Source organism: Podarcis filfolensis (genome assembly GCF_964270895.1).
Source record: "Podarcis filfolensis genome assembly, chromosome: 7".
In the NCBI taxonomy this organism is placed as follows: domain Eukaryota; kingdom Metazoa; phylum Chordata; class Lepidosauria; order Squamata; family Lacertidae; genus Podarcis; species Podarcis filfolensis.
In genome coordinates, this window is record NC_139603.1 from 35,252,387 (window position 1) to 35,273,317 (window position 20,931).

The 20,931-nt window shown below is 42.4% G+C and overlaps 1 protein-coding gene across 4 annotated transcripts in view; it reads right to left on the reverse strand.

Moving 5' to 3' along the window:
- NFATC1 (nuclear factor of activated T cells 1) overlaps positions 1–20,931 on the reverse strand; it is a 131,696-nt gene that overhangs the window by 68,084 nt on the left and 42,681 nt on the right. The gene's annotated exons all lie outside the window — the stretch shown is intronic.

A 20,931-nucleotide genomic window follows, 5' to 3' on the forward strand; every position in this document is an offset into this window, starting at 1 on the left:
GAAATGGGGGCAAGGGAGAGAGAGAGAATCCAAATAGCTGAGGAGGTTGTGTGGGCATCACAATTTAAGGAGCCTGAGCAACTAGGTTCTTTCCAGCCCCTGGTACTGAGGCCTCCTTTACAATAAGTGAGCATATTTGTAGAATGATATTTTATAGCGTGCCTAGGCTGAAGCCTAAGATACATATTCTACAAGCACGCAGCATATACAGAGTGATGTCAAGAGAAGCATTTTTAGCTCATCTCCTGCTGCTCTGGCACACCTGATTCATCAGAGAAAGAGAGGGGAGGAGGAGTTCAGACTGTAGTTTCTGTAGTGGTGACATACAAGATGCTGAAATATAACAAATCAAATCAGCGGATTGGAAGAGGCAGGGAAGGGGGGGAAACCTCAAGTTAAGTAGTTCAATCTGCGCTAGTGTCTGGCTACCTCTTGGCAAGCTGCACACCAGGCAGAGCTTCTGATGTGCACACCACTAAAACTCTGCCAAAGGGAGCCCTTCTGCCGCACGCAAGGCCCATTATATCTGGCACAATTGGCATTCCTTCCGTGTACGTTTGTGAAATGCCTTAGCTAGCAAAAAAGAGGGGGGGGACACAAAATGTGCAGTTAAAGCTAAATGAAAGTTAAGGAGTGATGGTTTTTGTTTTAATCTGCTAAACTCCTTTAAACAAGCCTTCAGTGGGAATACAGCTTGGTATGTGGGGCAGAAGTAGCATCTGGGAGTGCCTTGCTGGGAAGCACTGAGACTGCTCTAGAGGAAAGGGTCTCAGAAGCCCTGCTGCTGGCACAGAGTCCACCAGACTGTCCTTGCTAGCCAGGACAGAATAGCTGGTGCACAAAGGAGGGATGCTGAAAAGCAAACCACTACTACAATTCTGTGTCTGAAGCATGCAAGCAAGTCTAGCAGCACAGACAAGGGTGCATCGTATTAGCTTCTCCCTTTCTGGACTTTGAATGTACGTTCTTTAGAAAGAACTAGGTGGACCTTCTGAAACCTGTGTGAGACCCAGCCTCAAAACACTGAAGTGTTTTCAAGAAGTATTTTGTCACTGGTGGCGTATTAAAAAAGAAAATAAAAGACATTACTGCATGGAGATTGCAGATATTGAGAAAGGATCACCAAATAAAAGCCTCCCGACTGATTTGCTGGTATTTTTTGTGCTGAAAGTCATGGGACTGATAGGATGGGGCGGGGGGACGGGACATTGGATCATTGGCTCCTTTTTATGAAACACTACATTAGGCGCCTTCAGCCCTACCTCAGAAGTAATGCAAGCCAAATGTGTTTACGTAGTACACCCGATGGATATGGAAGGAGACTGAAAAGCTGCTCACTGGTTCAGCTCTCCCCTGTGACCAAAACATGGCATGGCAATGTCTGTTTCTGTTAGTTAAAAGGTTCTCAGGAAAAGTTACCACTGATGGCTAAAAGAATAAAATATGGAAAGGGAAGGGACGGGACTAGTTATACTAGTGTGTAATGAAGAATTTTTGCTCATCTAGGCAGGGTCGGGATTCATTAGCACAGCGGCACCTATTTTGTCAACTACAGGAGGAACTGTTGGGAAGCAGGCCCAGCCCAAGACACTTTGCAGCCTGAGGCAAAGGACAAGATGGCACCTCACCCATTCCACCTGCAGAAGCCAACCAGCCTGTCAACTGACGTTTACTCCAACACTAGCAGCAGTGCTCTCCCCTACTCCTAAGGGCAGCAGGGTAGTTTAGGGGGTCAGGATAGGGTGTGCGTGTTCTGTCCTTAACGGGAAAGCAATATTGGTTTAATTAACTTCTGCAAACCTCATAGAACAGGGCATCCAGCCAAGCATTACACTTAGAGGATAAAAGGAATCCTGAGATTTCACCAAAGTCTCGCTCTAGACAGGTGTCTTGGTCTATATATGCTAACTCAACTCAAAAGCTTGTAGCAGGACCTAAACTATTACTGCACATTAACACCTTGCTTCTGATTTGCTGCCTGGAGGAGTTGTGATCAGCAGTTCTAGGATGCAAAGTTACATTTTCTGATAAAGATTTATAGCACTGATCCACATGCAGGTTTTTAAAAATAGCTTTACACTCTGAGGCACAACTTGGAGGTCTCACCATCACCTTGCTTCACTTCACTTTGCAGCTTGTGGTGGAATCCAGAGTAATTGAGACAACACCATTACATCACAATTACATCACCTACTATTGATAGTTGGCCTACTTACATCACAAAAAGCAGCAGGGAACTGAAAACCCACTTTGCCCTATGGCAGCGATCAATTCCCAAACTGATATGTGTCTCCCACCAAAGACAAGCAGGCAGATACTGCCCCTGATTTTCACACTTATGGTACAAATTACTTGATCAGAATTTCAGGTAAGGCAAGTGGGGCTGATCTGTTTGGTTCTGCCACGGCAGTCAGTTCCTAACATATTTTCACCAGCACAATGTAATGACAGCATGAAGGAATGGAGTCTTTTCCAGGGTCCTTAGGGCACCATGACTGATAATGCAAGAGGCTTTGGTCCTTCTCGAGTCCTACATGGGACTTTTCCTGCCAATAACAATTCAGTGTTGCCAATGGCTGCAGATGTCCGGCACAATGCTGGCTTCCACCACAGAAGCAAAGGCATTTTGCACCAGTGATGAAGTCCTGTGGAATAGTCAAGTAGCTGTTTCTGGATTCCTGCTGCCTTTGCGCTGCAGTGCAGAATACTGAGCAGTTAAACTGTTAAGTTCTCGCCTAAGAAAACTGCAGCAATTTATGGACGCATTTTTCTCAGACGTTTGTTGCCACGCTCCTTCTCATTCTGCTTGTTTTGAATTTGAAAACAGATATTGCAATTCCTCAGGGTGATTATTCAAGCCAGATGTTTGCTGACAAATGTATCGTGTACTTAGTCACCCACTTATGTCAGGTCCAGACAAGAGGAAAATAAACAAGTTGAATAAAACTGCACACACGCACACACAACAAAATTTTGCATCTCTTTGTGATGGACAGTTCTTACTGCAAACACAAACCATATTTCCCCTTCTAACACGCACTGTGCAGGGGACAGCCTGGGTCAAAACGTAGGGTCTAGCCCCCAATACAAAAACGCAGGTGTTGCTGTCCCAAAGCTGTCATTTCCTTTTCAATTCCATCAACTGAATTGCATTATTTGCTGTTTACATTATGTCACCCAAGCCTCACTGTGCCATCCACGGCAATAAAACATGATGCAAGGATTAACATTTTGAAAGGACATATTCAGCGCTTGCCTAATTTTAGATCATGCACCTATTTCCATTAGCTATGTGACAGATGTAGCTGTACCAGCTTTTTAAAAGTAGACAGAATGGAGTCAACTTTTGCTCTGGAAGGGCCATCTACACAAAACTGTTTGTGTCTTGCTAAATATTTGAAGTTGTATTTTACAGAGTTGCTGTAGATCAAAATTTGAACCAAGGAAACGGAGCTGCTTCTCTCTGCTTCCTGTCAGCTGGACACAGGCAGGTAAAGAAACAGATATGCATGTTAACCGTAAAAACAGGAAGGGGGGGAATTAGCATTCCAAATTATTAGGAAAAAATGTGTGCGCACACACATGCACATGTGCATATTTTCCACGCATGCTCTGGAATACTGTTCCTGGCTGGCAGCATGGGAACCATGTGTCAGAGGCCCTATTTTTATCCTTTTCTTTCTGTAACATGGTCCCAAGGCTAAAGTGCCACTGTCAGCCCCGCTGCAACTGAACACTACTGACACAGAACATTCTCGACAACTTCAGGACATGAATTAAAGGATGCATTTTTGTGGATGCAGTTTTTCAAATATATATGTCCAACAATATACGGCTCTGCCAAATCTGTGCTGATAAACATTATTGTAAACAAAAATCAAGCCAAAAAACCCCCAGTATCTGGCTTTTCTTCCCTCACCAGAGCTCTTTTTGTTATAGGTAGGATATCAGTACAATCTATGCTCGACCATAGATGATATTTAGCATTGCACTGTATGTCTAAGTCCCACAGAATTTCAGTGGGGCATACATGCAGGTAAGTGTGCATCAGATTGCAAATAAAGTTTTCCAAGTGTAAAGGCACCCATAGATGACTTATCTCCATTAGAAAGAGAGATGGAAAAGACCCACCTTTCCTGCACAACAGTATTTCTAATATGGAGGATCTTAAGAAACTTATCTCACCATACTGTGAAGCCACAGGCCAAACTCTGCAACTCCAATGAATATGCCTAATCCAAAAATATCTTAAATCCCAGTGGAATGAAGAATTAGATACAGACCTGGTTAGCCATTCATTTTATTATGCAATCTAATCATTGACAATGAAAAGCAGAGATGATGGTATTTCGTAGATAAGGGAAACCCATCCATAGGTCAAATTAGTAATACCCTGAGCCTCAGTCCTTCAGTGTACAATGTTTGGACAACTGCTGGGCACTCCTACTATTTGTGAGTTCTTCAATGCAACTCTCTGCAGTTGCCCCAGCAAACTCGTGCTTTTTAATCATTCTACCTTCCAAATGTTCCATTTACTTGTGCACCTCTGACCTCATTTCTACCCAAAGAGTGACAGCCTAGTAAGGCTTTGGATATGGCAGTTACACCATCTTCAAGCCCCCCCCCCCCAAAAAAAAATTACAATTGCAAGTTTACTCAATTCAGTCACATCCTGTCTGGGAAAGAGGAATGCAAAATCATTTCTCAGTTGAGAGTAAACCTGACTATTCTACATGCTAGGCTGGGGATTTGGAGCAGAACCCCATCCAAATCAAAATAAAACAAACCTCCCTCCATACATCTTCTTGAGCCTCAAATGAAGTTGGACAGTGAGCTGAAGCCCAGAGGAACAGGTACTGCACAACCTCCCTCCCTTGAAATTAACAGGAACCCCACAAGACAATGTGAGCCTGAACAACTCCTGTGGGTCACATGCAAGAGACATTTCCACTGGTTTGTGCTCACTGTGTGGAAGAACAATTGTGGAAAAGTCAAAGGAACTTCTGGGAAGTGAAGAACATTTCCCAGATTGCTACCCCATGCCTATCTTTGTTCATTATAAAGGGAAGAACTATTTATTGGTGGCTGATGTCCGTGAGGACCAGCAGAGCAGAAGGTAAGGGGAGCCACTGACAGGCAGAGACAAAAGAGGAGGAAGCTAACAGGTAGGTCCATCCCCTGCTTGGATTGCAAGTAAGAAGGCAGGCAAGCAGACAGGTACTGGCTGGGAGCAAAATAAAGTTGTTTAGGAGTTTCCGCATTCACTCTATGACAGCACAGTGCAATGGAAAGAGAACTATGATGTACTTTGGACAAACCTAGTTAAAAATACCCCCCCAAACCCTATCTCTCTGCTCTCCTAATAGCACAGGCCTGAACAACAAAACTTCAGGCACCAATCCTGAAATAAAAATATAATTGGGGGAGGTTTTTTTATGGCAGGAACTGAGGCGATAGAATTGGGATCATTAGTTTCTCTCACCACTGAACTATCCGGAAAGTGAGCGCTTCCGCCAACAACCCCCACAAAGACTCGTGTTAAATTATACTGTTTCACATGGCTTGTTTGTAAATTTAAATAAAAATGAAAGATTGTCTGCATTAAAAAATATATGAGCAAGGAGGCTCATATCTTGTATCCACTTCCTTACGCAATGCTATAAAGCAAATGTGCATTGTCTCCCAAACAGTCTAGCTTTGTGTTAGTCCGAATCTCCGTGATGGGGTGAGCTCCTGTTGCTCGGTCCCTGCTCCTGCCATCCTAGCAGTTCAAAAGCATGTCAAAGTGCAAGTGGATAAATAGGTACCGCTCCGTCGGGAAGGTAAATGGTGTTTCCATGTGCTGCTCTGGTTTGCCAGAAGTGGCTTAGTCATGCTGGCCACATGACCCGGAAGCTGTATGCAGGCTCCCTCGGCCAATAAAGTGAGATGAGTGCCACAACCCCAGTGTCGGTCATGACTGGACCTAATGGTCAGGGGTCCCTTTACCTTTACCTTTATAATCTGGATTATTTAATATATAATAATAATAATACTAATAATACCAATAATAATATAGTTTCTTAATATAGTTCTCTCTGTGATGTGAGAAAGGGAAGGCAGTCTACACCCATGTATGTGTATGTGTGCATGCTCACACACTTACAACATGTCTATCTGTATATATCATATATATCCATGTAGGAAAAGGTTGTCTGTGCCTAGCTGGAAGTTTGTACAAGAATATGACTATGTTGTAAGGAATTATTAAATTTATAGTAACAGAGATGTTTTGCACTTAGTGACTAGCTTACCAGGCATTTGGGCACTTATCCAGAACAGAATGCTATTTACAGCTGCTGTCTTGCACCATACTCTCTGTCTTTAGGTCTATGCTGTAGCACAGGAGCAGAAACATATCTGTTGTTCCAAAATGTTCCTCCCTCCCTATAAGACAGAATCAGGAAGCCATCCCATCACAAATACACACAACTAGATCCATTGAAGTGGCACTCAAGTGCTTCTTAAGTCATCAGTGGAAGCATTTTCTTGAACAAGACTAAATAAATTTCAGACTGTAGAAACCTCCTTTCTGCAACATGACATTTTGGCACTATTTTAGGATTTCAATTCTCTCTCTTTTTCCCCTTCAAACAGTCCCTTAAGAGGAAAGAGATATTGTAGAGTTGGAATGCAATGCAGTCCACACTCACTCCTACCTGAAGAAGCTTGGTGTACCGGGAGAACTTTGACAGCTTAATCCATTGATTGACAGATTGACCCAGTTTGACTGAAGCACTTGAGCTGAAGCCCTTCCATCAAACTGGCTTCTGGATCATGGCCAAAAGATTCCGTAGTTGAGTCAAGGCGTTCTGGTGGAAGGGGACCCCAAGTTGAACATTACAGAAAACCCTATATGCTGCACTTTCTTTATCACAAGTGCAGAGTACTAATGAGAAGGAATGGGGCGGGGGGGACCAGGCTTCACGGTGGGATTAATGAACAGTGGTTAAGAAATGGGACTTTAAATGGTTAGTGGATTGCTCGGGAGACTGTATTTCCTACCACAAATAATACTTTAGATACTTGTTTGTACCAGAAGATCTGCTTTAGTTTTTAACAAGCAGGAGTCCTGTGACACCTTAAAGGCTAACTTTATTATAGCAGCTTTCTCCAACTCGCATCAGCCTCAACCAGCAAGTCAGAATGTTGGGGAAAATGGGAGTTGTATTCCAAAACATCTAGAAGATTCCAGGTTGAGGAAATCTGTATTGTGGGCTGAGCCTTCATGGACTAGAGTCCACTTCAACAGGCGTATCTGATTATCACTGTACATCACAATACATTTGTTAGCCTTAAAAGTGTCACAAGAATCCTTCCTTTTGCTGCAATGTAATGTCACAAGCATCCCTCTGGAAATACTAGTTTTTAATTTGGCTTGGATCCAACCACACAAGACTTTCAAAAGGCCATTATGTTGAGATCTCCGTTTGGCAATGTTACGTCTATGAGAGGAGTCCCCTCTGTCACTAAAGGACAGAAACAAGTCAACCCAGTTGATACACTGGCGACTTCATATGTAGGGTTGCCATATGTCCCTTTTCCCCAGGACATGTCCTCTTTCTCATGGATATGTAAAATGAGAGTCATCATAGCAATCCATAGTGAAAAGCAGAAGTCGACAAATGTGTCCTCTTTTTTGCTCTTCAAAATATGGCAACCCTATAATCATCAGGCAAGGGGGAAAGCTGAACTAGAAGGAAGTGGCCATGTGGGCAGGAAATCAACAGCCCCTTTGAAAGGATGTTTTCCCTCCAAGGAGGTGAAGGCAGTAGGGCTGAGCAGACAGGCTACGGTCTCTCTCTGCAGACCCACTACTTCAGGAATGAGGAATCTTTACCAGCACAGATTCATGCTGGCCAACCTTCTGGGGGCCGGATGGGTCAGGGGCAGAGGGGAAGAGAAAAGCTAAAAAAACCAACCCTATTCTATTAATTTCCGTTGCATTCTCCCATTGAACCTTATTAGATTCATTGATTATTGCTTCCCATGCTTTTCTCCCCATTTCAGTATTTATTTCCACTCCACTGCACCTTCTTAAATTCATTCCATTATTACTAGATTACTACACAATGATGAAGCAGAGTCTGCCTCTTAGATGATAGCAAGCCACACCAAATCCTTACTATGCCAAAGTGGTCAACATGGTTTACCTGTGGGTAGTTTTTGGAGGGGGGGGAGTTCTAAAAAGCTTATCCAAATCTCCCTACACACAAAAACTGCCAGCAGACAAAGTTGTGAAGCAGCCTGTGCAGGCAATCAGAACAAACTGTAAGTAAACCTGGGAATTATTTCCTGACCCTAGTTAAGAATTTGAACTTGGAAGTCGTGACCAGTCCCAGACACTGGAAACTTTTACCAGGGAGGGGGGCACTTCCAGTTGTTGTTCCAGCCACGATAGCCAATGGCCAGGGTAACGGGAGTGCAGTCTAATAGCCTCTGAAGGGCTACTGGTTCCCCATCCCTGACAAAACCTTCTTACATTTGAGAAGTAAAAATAGAGCACCTTTTACAATATGATCACGAAAAGTGCTCAGAAAAGGAATAAGCAATTGATATTTTTAACAAAGGTATTGGGGAAAGGAAGGGAAGAGAGATATAAGCGGGTGGGGGTATAACAGACACAGCCAACATGATGTCAACATATAGTTTCATTTCTCTCCATTTAGATATTGCAAAAACATCTGGACTCCCGTCAGAACTCTCATTTTGAATTGGAAAAGCTTTGTACTAGAGACAAGAGGAGAATTACATGCGTGCTTTTTATGATTCCAGATGAAGAAGGTGACGAGAAAGACTGATGAGTAATTTACGGGAGTTTTGTAGAACTCAGTTGAAGCAGCAGATGCTGGCTTCCTGGGTGTGAACTCAACTACTGTGCTAACATTACCACACATAGAAATAATGAAAGCATATTTCATCAAAACTGGAACGTTGCCTTTGTGCAAGTATAAATATGTCTCGGAATTTAATGCTCAACGAATGCTTAAATAAAGGCAGCAGCACCAGCTGGTTAAAGAATGCAGTCTAGGCCCAGATCCTACAAAATGACAAAAAGTGCCCCAACACCTCCCCCCACCAACACCCCACACTGCAACCTTTGCAGTGTCTGGAAAGAATGTGTATTTTTTATTATACACAAGAAGTTAGAAGGACATACGGTACAGTTCACAGCCATTAAAATCAATGGGAGTTTTGCCATTGGCTTCAGTTTGATGTGGATTAAGGCCACCATTCTGAAGCTTCTCTGGGCTGCTTGTGGTTCCACTAATATGTGCCATTACCCTTTCTGCATACATGTGCTATGAGACCCATGAAGCTCAAGGTTTTGTTATCCAGATGGCAGTTCATCTTTGGGAACTAGTTGTGGTGTTACTAATTCATACAATATACCTATGTACATGTAGACAGATTGGGGGGGAACATCCTGTGTCCGATTCTTTGGCAGGGCAGGGGTTGGGGAGGGAGAAAGGCAAGTAGCAGCTTTGATTTATCTATATCTATATATCTATATCATCTATATCTATATCATCTATATCTATATCTATATCTATATCTATATCTATATCTCCATGGCCATAATGAGATAGCGTTCAGTCAACTTCTGCTATTTTTAATACAGAAATTTAATTGTGTGCATACTCTAAAATAGTCCAACATCTTCCTGCCAAGAGGAAACTTGGTTTATTTAACAGTAGACTGTCGTTTGAAGAGATAGAGTAAGGAGCTCCATTTAAAAGCTTCATTTCTGTAAATATTTGGAGAAGGGTAAGTACGAGGAAATATTGAATCATAACCATAACATTTTGCAATGGATGCCTGAAAATGAATGGGGAGAAAAATCAGACAAATCAAATGGGGATTTCAAAAGAACTAAGGCGTGTTGAAGTTGACGTATTTCAACAACACTTAAAAACAAAATTGTAATTCTAAGGATTAAGGTTAGAAGTTTGTGTGAACTGCATAGTGATGGGGTGAGAGAGTGCTTTCATGCTCATGCCCTGCTTGTGAGCATTTGATTGGCTACAGTGAATAGAATGCTGGACTACCTGGCCCCAGGGCCTTATCCAACAGCACTCTTAAGTTTTTTACCCACCTTCCACAGAAATCAATGGCATAACGCCCGGTGTTTTCAATGGCTGGATTGCTATCTCCACACACATACACAGTGCCACACATATACACAGATATCTCAGATCTGAGTCCAGTACTCTAACCTCTACACCACACTGGCACGCACATCACTGCATACCGTGGTGAACACTGTGTCAGCCAAGTGGAGACATGTACTTGTTCATATGCAACAGATATATAGAAGGGATCTGTCAGGGGGAAAAACAGGTTCCCAGTGCTTAGTCTGTCATGTTTACAGAGACACATCCCACTTTCACCTTTTACAATGTTCACTGTGTCAATCACTGGTGTACACTCAGCAAACCCATATACCATATAAGGTTTGATTGAAATCATAGCCGCATACTCTGAAATGCATGTGTATTCTATAACTGCAGTCGCAATTGACAGAATTGTTCACAAAGCATGCTGAAAATACAGTAACTGGCTCTTTGAGTTCTCGTCCATGATTTCTACTCCAGCCAGAGGAGTGTGCAAAACAAACTGAAAACTAGGAAGCAATGAAGTTTTTGGGGTTTTTTTTTGCAAGGCAGTCCTAAAAACGTTTAAATTGCCATTTGACAGCAGGACATTTTGCTCTGAAAAGCCAAACAGGCATTTTCAATTAAAAGCATGCAGCAAAACTGGTACCAGGGACACCCATATTAGTGATATTTCTTCTTCTTTTACAAACTGGTCAAGCAACATTCAACAAAGCCATGGTAGAAACTGTGTTTCAAAGCACGGAAAGGCATTGGGATTATTTCCACAGTAATCGGAATAGCCACATGCCACCGTTGCCACAACCTCTGTTTAGTGAACTTTGAGACCAATCCTAAACTCCTGAGCAGGGCCAGCCCAAGACATTTTGGCACCTGAGGTGAACCACAAAATGGCAAGGAAGAAGTAGTGAGTGAAGATCTACATCAGGAACAAGGGGGCGAATAAAGATCCAAATTGGGAACAAGGGTGGGAGGAGATCAGCAGTACCTCCTATTCATCAAGAGGCTGCTGCAGAGGTGACATTGGAAGGGTGGCCAAGTAGGGGGCAGATGCAGTCCACAAGGAGGGTGCTGCAGCTGTCACTGTTACTGTGGCAGCAGAGGCAGCAGCAGATGAGGCATTCCTTGGAGGCCAGATCTGCTGCCCTTGTGGGTCCTGATGCCCGAGGCAGTCGCCTCACTTGCCTCATGGATGGGCCAGCTGTACTCTTGAGCTTTGCTGCTTGAGGGAGTTGAGGGCAATGGCTGAGACACTGGTTCATTGACCTCCACCAACCTGTGTTGGCAGGGCAGAATGGTTGTAGACTCTGGCTTTTTGGAAGAACTTGCTGTAGCCCTGGAAAGTGGACCAGGTAGAAAGCTACTACTGGGAGTTTTCCTGCTAGTGACAACCAGAGTAGGGCCCAGAAATAGGGAGTTATGGAGGTGGAGGAAAGCCAAGCATTGATTCGCTGGATGCTAAGCCTCACGATTCTTCTAGAGCAGCCTTTCTCAACCTGTGGGTCCCCACATGTTGTTGAACTATAACTCCCATCACCCCAAGCTAGCAAGGCCAGAGCTCAGGGATGATGGGAGTTGCAGTCCAACAACATCTGGGGACTCACAGGTTGAGAACCGCTGTTCTAGAGCCAATGTAGTGACAATAAAGGGAGGGTGGACCTTTCCAAGCTGGCATGGCCTGGAGTGTGGCAACAGATCTGCTACCCTCTCCGCCCCTCTCCACCCTGCCCTGCCCTGCCCTGCCCATCTAGGATTGCTCTTCCTGTTTATCTTGCAAAACTCCTATAAGTTGAACTTTCCTGAAAATGCAAATATGCAGACTAACTGTACCACTCCTAAACTAATAAAGAGAAAAAGAGTGAAAGCAACCAACATCTCTTCCAACTTTGTATCAGTTAATTCAAGTGGACTTTGTAAGAAACCAACATCCTCTCCTGCAATTATTCATAGCATTAGTAATTTAATTTTTGAAGTGTCCACAGTTTCCATGCAAAAAAAATGAAGGCACGAGGGAGGGAAAGGTGAAAGGAAGGATAATCACAGATAGGATTTGTGTTAGATAAAATGCAGTATGTCCTTCATTTTTCATACGGTAGTATGCACATTTCTCCTCAACCCCTCCATGGTCTCCCAATCTCTCCTCCTCACAGCTCTGTGGAATGGATGAGAAGGAAGAAAATGCCATGGATTGCAAGAGCAATGCCATTGTTTTTGTATGTGTGATCAACATCAGGCATTGCTTCTTCAGTTTGCGAACAAATAAGGCAATTCACCCAATTCTACACCTTTCTCTGGTGATGTATCTGCCTGCCCTGTTGGTGGTCTGTGGCCATTGCGGTCTCCTCCATCATGCCCCATTCCAAGCTTTTATATGGCCAGCCACTGCCACCCCCTGTCCAATTGGGTCCAAGCTTTTAAGCCAATTAGGGACATGAACACCTGTGGTTCTAGACAACCTTGCTTCTAGCCTTTATTTCTTGTAAGCTAGAACACGTATTATTAATGTACAAACATCTGTCGGTAGCCTCTCTTTTTGCTGTATTGAAGCCAATAGAAGCCAATGAACATTTAGATGAATATAGGAGTCTGCCTTCCACTGAGTCAAACTACAGATCCATCTTATATCAGCTTGGTATTGTTTACCTGGAGTAAGCCGGGCAAGGACTCATAGCTAAAAGCCACACCCAGTGACTGTAGACAATACAAAGCTCGATGGACCAGTGGTCTGGCTCAGTTAAAGGAGATGCCAGCAATTTAACCTGGGACTTTCTCATTCAGCTATGACCCTTCTCATGAAAATGAGAGCTGATCTAGTTTAGTGGTTAAGAACATGATCTACAGTCTGGAAATTACCCATTTTCCCCCCAGCCTCAATGGCCTACTCCCATATTGTCTCTCAGTTCTCCATCTCCCTGGAATAGGTGGGTAATGTTACCCTGCCCACCTGACATGGCTGCTAAAAGGGCAGTTAACAGGATGTAAATGTGACAGGCTCCCATGTACAGGCTGCCCAAAAGCATCTGGCCATGTTGGCATTTGATTTTATATGGCAGGCATAATGGTTCAAAAGGTTCCTAGCCCATGAGTATGCAGCTTCTGCGCATTACTCTAAAAAGCCATCTGGCCACACTGTGCTGGCAGAGTCCAGAGCAGGCAGCCAGAGCCTTGTAAAGATTAGAGCTGTCGTGCAGGATGCCAACAGAAGTAAGTACGGTATTGTATAAATTGGCTCTACAACTACATACTGTATGTGAATGTAGAGTCGAGCCCTTAGAAGAAGAAGAAAACACTATGTCAAGAACTACGATGCCGTTCATAAAGACACAGGCTCGTCTTTAACAAGGTTGGTTACAAATAACACAGTAAAGCTCATTATCACCCCTTTAATCACACCGTTTCCTGAGAATTTGGCACTGAACATGCAGAAGTTTCAGGGAATGCATTGGAACTTGTGCCTTGCCAAAAAGAACCCAAAAGCCCACCCTGCTTTTGACTCTGAATAAGGATCAATTTCAAATGTTTATCTAAGACGGATGCTGCCTACAGTATTCTAGCTAGCGTGGAAATAAAAAAAAGCAGAGTCTTGCTGTGGCACCGGAAAATGCATTGATTAAGAGCTTTTAAAACAGAATTACCCAAAAGCTTGTAGAGTAGCTTATGCTGCACTGTATCTTTTTATCAGATGGCACTGATCACTATCAGACTACGAATAGTCTGTTAAAAAAAAAAGTCTGAAAACTCTTCCTGCCTTAAACACTTAGTAGGCAGGACAGGAGTTAAGTGAAAGTATGTGAGAAGTTTGACTTGCATTTATTTGCATGGTGGATGTTGCAATGACTGATCTCTCTCCTTATCACCAAGATCTCACTCTCTGCTTCAGGAGAAGATAAATGATGAGCTTGTAGTCTAAGCGAAAAGCAAGGGAACATAGTTTCAGCCTAGTGGCAACCCCATACTCCATTCTCACCTTTTTGGGTGGGGACTATGAGTCACTAAAGTGGAAACATGCACTGTTATTATGCATGGTGTATTAATAGCTATATCGTTATGCCTTCATAACTTTCTAGTCTCGTAACCAATGGAAAAATGTATATTATAAAGAATGACAGCAGGTGAGCTGCTCTTGCTTAAAAACAAATGAAAGAATAGAATTCATTCTTCAATACATAATGGCCCTAATCCATAGGAAACTGGTAGTGATTATGTTTAGTGGGCATCTTGACTACTTCGTAAAAAAAACAACAGGGTGGAAATGCCAAGAACAAGAGAAAAATGTTATTCAAAAGTGATCTGAGGCAGGAATCCTGATCATAATTATTTCACATTAAATACCATTGATGTAACTGAGAGCTAGTTTGGAATAGGTTAACATGCGAGGGAAGTGAAGTCCACCCATGTCAGGTGCAAATCCTATTAATATCAGCATTACTTGAGCACAACTCTTCCCGCCCCCCCCCCCCCGAGAAAACAATTAATATTTGTGTGTATGCTCTGCAAAAAAACTATTTTTGTGTGTATGCTTTGCAGAGCTCAAAGACTGAGTTTAAAGTCACTGGCATTATTATAGAAAAAGAAATAAGGGACCACAATTGCCATCATTGCTGACATGCTGGCTTCCCCAACCTGATGCTCTGCTAATCTAACTAATTAATCAATCAATCCTACGCATGGTCACTTGGAAGTAAGGCTAACTTACTTAGAATTACAGCCCAAGTCAATATCATTAGTAGTCCTGACAGAACCCTAGAACTCTGCAAATTGAAAATGGGAACTGGTTGACATCTTATGGCACTGCTACAACATTTCAAGACCAGTTAACATGTGAGTGGGCCCAATAATGTGGGTTCTCCTTACCACCAAAGTGTTGCCTCAGCTGTCAGTAAGAAGAAGTGCTGCTCAAGGCACAGATGGAAATTGCTCCATAACCAACCACTGTGATCAGAGACAGAATTAAGAGGTATCTCACAATGATGAGCAGATGGCTAAGAGGTAATGCAAGGGCAACGGCAACAAATTTCTATTTAGTGGCCCCTTAAGGCTCCTGGCTTTCCAGGCTGAGCAGAGACATTATAGGCTGTGCTCGTAAAATGCTAATAAATCATCATTCCACACAGAGAGTCCCAAAAAGTGTTCCCTGCTTCTGAAATGCTGCAGCATGAAATTTTGCAAGAGAGAAAAAGGTTCTTCTACATCTCATTCTCTGCCACATTCCCGCCTGATGGTCTGAGAGGGAAATCTGGTCATATGCACATAACAAGTGATCAAAAAAGACAAATGCAGATTTATCCAGGGACTCACAGGGATAAAAATGCCTCTCCGGCAGTCCAGCTAGGCTGGGAAGTTTCCACTAAAACATATAAAATATAGAAGTGATGTTGGCTATGCTTTGTCTCTCATCTATCAGCAACAAAAATCAGCCAGAAGCTTCCTCATGCTGCATAAGATGAATTTGGTGGTATTTTGCTTTGAAACCTCTCAAGTTTAACCTCCAGTCAGAAAGGACACCATGAGAAGATAAGGAAGAAGAAGCTAGAAACAGAACATTTTGCCAATTTTTAAGCCAGTCAGTTGAGAAAACAGAGGGAAATAGTGCAAATTTTTGCATCCACTTAATCCTCCTGTCTTCTGTATGTCAAGTGCTGACCTGTCCCATTCCAGTGGTCTCTACAGGCATGATAAATGGATTTTTGGAAGCTCACTGTTTCCTAAAGGGGGAAAAACACCTTCTTCAAGTGCTGGTCCTTATCAATCAAAAGAGCACCATCAATGTACAAACACAGGAACAAAACAGGAAACTACTTTATATCAAGCCAGATCATTGGCTTAGTAATGACTCTTCAGGGTTTCAGACAGGGCTTTATCCCAGGCCTACCTGGAGATGCTGGGGACTGAACCTAGAACCTTCTTCAAGGTTTGCAGAAGTACAAAAAAGGGGGGGACTCTTGGAGGGAAAGAAGCCCCACAAATTAGCCCAGTGAGGATTGAGCATGGAATACTGACTGACTCCTGGAGAAGCAGAGGAGAAAAATGTGGAGAGGAAACAATGGAGTATCAGGGAAGAAGGCAGTTCCAGCCAGTGAGCATGACTCCACATGGCAACATTTTGTTGCTGATCCGTACCAGTATTGGACACCTAGCATCTTGTTTTTCTTTCTTCTTCAACCCACAACAATCTGAACATTTCAACAACTGAGAAACTATTATTAATGGTGTGTCACAGCTGAATCCACCCTGCTAAGACTTTTGGAGTGTCAGTTTTACTGTTTGGAGGATATAAGTGAATTCATAATAATAATAATATTTTTTGTTATTTATATCCTACCCATCCGGGTTTCCCCAGCCACTGTGGGCAGCTTCCAGCGTATACAAAAGCATAATAAAACATCAAACATTTTAAATTTCCCAATACAGGGCTGCCTTCAGGTGTCTTCTAAAAGTTATATAGTTATTAACCTCCTTGACGTCTGGTGGGAGGGCATTCCACAGGGCAAGCGTCACTACTGAGAAGGCCCTCTGCCTGGTTCCCTGTAACTTCGCTTCTCGCAGTGAGGGAACGCCCAGAAGGCCCTCAGAGCTGGACCTCAGTGTCTGGGCTGGATGATGGGGGTGGAGGAGGTCCTTCAGATATACAGGACGAAGGTCGCTTAGGGCTTTAAAGCTCAGCACCATTCTACGCCACTTGCAAAACAAAGGCTGTCTAGCACATCATTCACACATAAATCGAATTTCCCATGTGCTTTGTTGTGACGCTGCTTCTTGTAATATAATGCAACTTAATTTGAACAGCTCCATGTGGAGAGCCACACATGTGAAACACTTCTCGGGGTGGTAGTGGATCTGCTAACTAAGGCATCACAAGACTCCCAAGTTAAGGTTTTAGAACTGTTATGATTAAAATAAAACACAATAATACACACACAGCATTCTCAAAGTCCATGGGCTTTTTAACAGACAGTGTCCTCCAGAACAACAGCTGAGCTGGCAACCATCTAGGAACAGAGGAATCACCATTCACTTGGGTGATAAAGTAATACCATATTGTACAGAAGTCATCAACTGTGTCCTTCTGTTCATGAATAGTTCTTTGACCCAGTGGAAGCTCCCGTGAACAGAAAGCAGGGGAGACAAATTTCACTGATACTCCTCTTCCTTCCATCAAGACCCTCTAGAACATGAGGGGCAGTAGAAGAGGGCTTTTACCTGCAGGGGTTGCAAGAGAAAGGGACATTTGCAGACGTCACTTCCCTCCTCCCATTCACCAGAGCCCTTGCTAGATGAAAGAGCCTTTTATTAACAGAAGGGACACCATTACAGTGGTACCTCGGGTTACAAACACTTCGGGTTACAGACTCCGCTAACCTGGAAGTAGTACTTTGGATTAAGAACTTTACCTCAGGATGAGAACAGAAATCACGCGACGGTGGTGCAGCGGCAGTGGGAGGCCCCATTAGCTAAAGGTTAAGAATGGTTTCAGGTTAGGAACGGACCTCTGGAATGAATTAAGTTCGTAACTAGAGGTACCACTGTACATACAACAAGGGTTGTTGGAGAATTCCGTGAGAAATGGAAATTGCCACAGTTTGCATGAGGCCAGGAAGGAAAATCACACAAGTGAAAATGAGCACTATTTTACAGTGGTGGTTGTTGTTTTTTTTAGTCAAAGACTTTATGTAAATAATTAAGTTATTTTCTGTGTTGTTTTTGACATCTCCCTTCTGTTGAAATCTATTACGTTCATTTCGGCTGTAGCAAATGGCAAGACAAAAGTAGGTTTTCGTGGAAGACAAACTGCAGCAGAACAGAAACAGCTCTGGTTGTAATGAGAACAGGATGGGATGGAAATCATTGCCTCCTTATATCCCTAAAGTTTGGCTACATTTCGTTGCAACTTTGATTCATGAGTCAGGTTTTTTTTCTAATAAGACCACATCCTATATATTTATTTGAAGAACCCAACATCAGTTTCATTTCAGGTGGCCAGTACATCTCTGTTTAACCCTGCCATCAGCGGTCTAACTTTCTAATGTAGCATACGCATGAGAAGTTCCGCAAGGATGAGGTTCCAGGAACAGCCCTTAATATCTCTAAATACTATGTTGGGGGGGGGGGAGCAGGAGCACAGAGAATCCATAGCCTCCTACCTATTCCCATGGCACACTCTGCCCAAACTGCCCCACCCTAATTATGCCATCCAGATTTCACTGATACATATAATTAACTATGTGTAATAACATACGCTTTCAATTTATTTCAGTCATTCCAGCCCTCCCCCACCAGCCCAACCCTAACTAGTAATACCATCCGTTCCTGTATCATTATAAAATGGTTTGAAAACATGCCCAAACCTCCTACCCCATCCTAACTTTGGCTGTCATAGAGACAAATTCTCCACCTTTCTGGAGATGCCAACACTTTTTTTTTACTAGGCCTGCTCCTATGCGTTTCATCGCGACACTTCACGCAGAAATTAAGCCGGTGAAACCTTTCCCATCAGTTAGTTCATCTGCATTCCAGGAAAGGTTCCACCTGCTAAATTTCTGCAAGAAGACTTACTTTTAAACATACAGGTGTCGGGCCACCAAAAATGCCGACAAGCCTAAACCTATCCTAACTACGCATAGTCACCCTACTAATTCCACTTTCCCTTCAGAGCAGCCATTCTGGGCCCCTAGCAACTAAAGTTGCCCTGAGGAGAGGAAAATAACACCGACATGTTATAATGCAGCCATATTTTAGAAAAAGTGAGTCACTTTTGTAAAGAGAATGCAGTAGAACAGTAGCTATGGATGACGCTTCAAAAACAGAGCTAGGTGGGAAATACATTAAGGTTAAGATACGCACCACAAAGTCGACATTTTTTATTTTTTAAAAAATCAACTTTATGAGAGTTTTCAGCATAAAATACAATAAAAAACAAACTAATCTAAAGAAGATAAATAAAATGGAAGCAAGAAAAAGAAGAGGAGGTAAAAAAACAAAAACAAAAAATAAGCACAGGGTCCTCAGTTATAATTATATATTAACGCTTGTTCCACACACAGAAGAGTGAACCCTCCCAGCTCTCACCTGGGAGCTTCCAGACTCCCACCCTGGGAGATCCTCTCTACCCTGCCTCTCACTCAGGGCCCTTGATCTTCCATCCATCAGCTTCCAGTGTGTATCTTCATTAATCCAATACAGAAAACTTTTTTTTAAAATAGCATAAATCTATACATAATTAACAGAGAGCAAGCAAGAATGAAAGACCAAAAAGAGGGTCTTCTGATTCTCTGTCTGCCTATTGTATTTATAACAATTATTTAAAGTACTCAAGGTATCCACTCCTAGATGACTTTTAGCTATATTAATGTCCAGTTTTTTCCTCAATCTACTAGGTTTTATATTTTCAATCTTCACTTCCCAGTTGTATTTTCTTTCTTTTTTTTAATAATATTTATTAAAGATTTTTTAAAAAATTATAAAAAAGAAAAAACAAAAAAAGACAAAACAGAAAAATAGGGAAAAAAAATACATCCATCATTCTCAAATTTTCAACTTTCATTACCTTCTTTCTTTGACCTCCTCCTCCTACCCTTTCTTGTATCCTGGTTACTAATTATCACAGCAAATCCTTTCCATAGTTCATAATATTTTGTCCTTACATTACCTAAGTCTATTTTCATCTTGTCTTATAGCAAACCTTAAAACTTAAAAACTTAAATCTTATTTTTACCAACTTCTCATAACTATATCATTAACCTAATTCTTTAAACATTTTTACTAGAACCAAATAGTTCCATTTCAACATTTTTCTAACATTCATCAATTATTTTAAAACAGTCCTAATGATAAAAGAAAAAAAAAAGTAAGACAATCCAATCTTAATCCAGCGTCCCTTCCTCCTGGTCCCGGATTTTGTCAGTCCTTTTTGTCCCATTAATATAGCGCATTAACTTGGTATCCTTATATCCGAGGCCCTCAAGTCTCTTCCATGTCCCTTCCGCGACTCTTCTTCATATTTTCCTTTCACTCTTGGGAACTCCATCTTAGTAATGTTTTTGACCCTTTTCAGCAAATCAGCCCCATTTCCATAGTCCAGACTAAACTTCATGTAATATTTAAACACCTGTTTCAGATTCCCTCCAAAATTAAGAGCCCCCACAGCTCCAAACATCTGACGGCCCATTACCAGACTCAGAAAGTCCAAACATCCTTGCATGGGAGGGTCAATCCAACCCCCCCATTTCCAAACCAAACCAAACTTTATCTTTCCAAATCTGGTTTTTTCCAAATTCATTTATCAAATCCAAAGGCTCATATTCCTGCAGGGCCGCAACTCCCTCCATTTCTGGCACCCAGGATTCAGCAGCATCCTCTTCTCCCATCTGTACTGTCATAGCACACTCCTGTTTTAGTTCCTGGGTAGGCTCCATGTAGTTTCCTATTGCCTGTTCAAAAATTCTGGCCGCATTAGTCATCAAATCCGTCTTCTGGCTTAACTGATCCAATAGGGCGTTTATTTTACAGAAAGCACCCAACAGAGCTTCTGAAGACATTGTCCTACAAGGTCACAAGTCCTTTCCTACGATTGTAATCTGTAGCAGCTGCAAGCTCCTGAAATTGGTTACAATTTCACAGTCTCCCTCTAGGGGGAAAACTTCTGTTTATTCTTTCTTTTAAGAACAATAGCAACAAAGTTTCTTTTTTAAGATATTCTGTCAATACTTGTTCCTTTGAAATGCGAAAGGAAACAATGGAATCACTATAGTACTTTTCTTTTAGCTGTCTGTCAAAAACA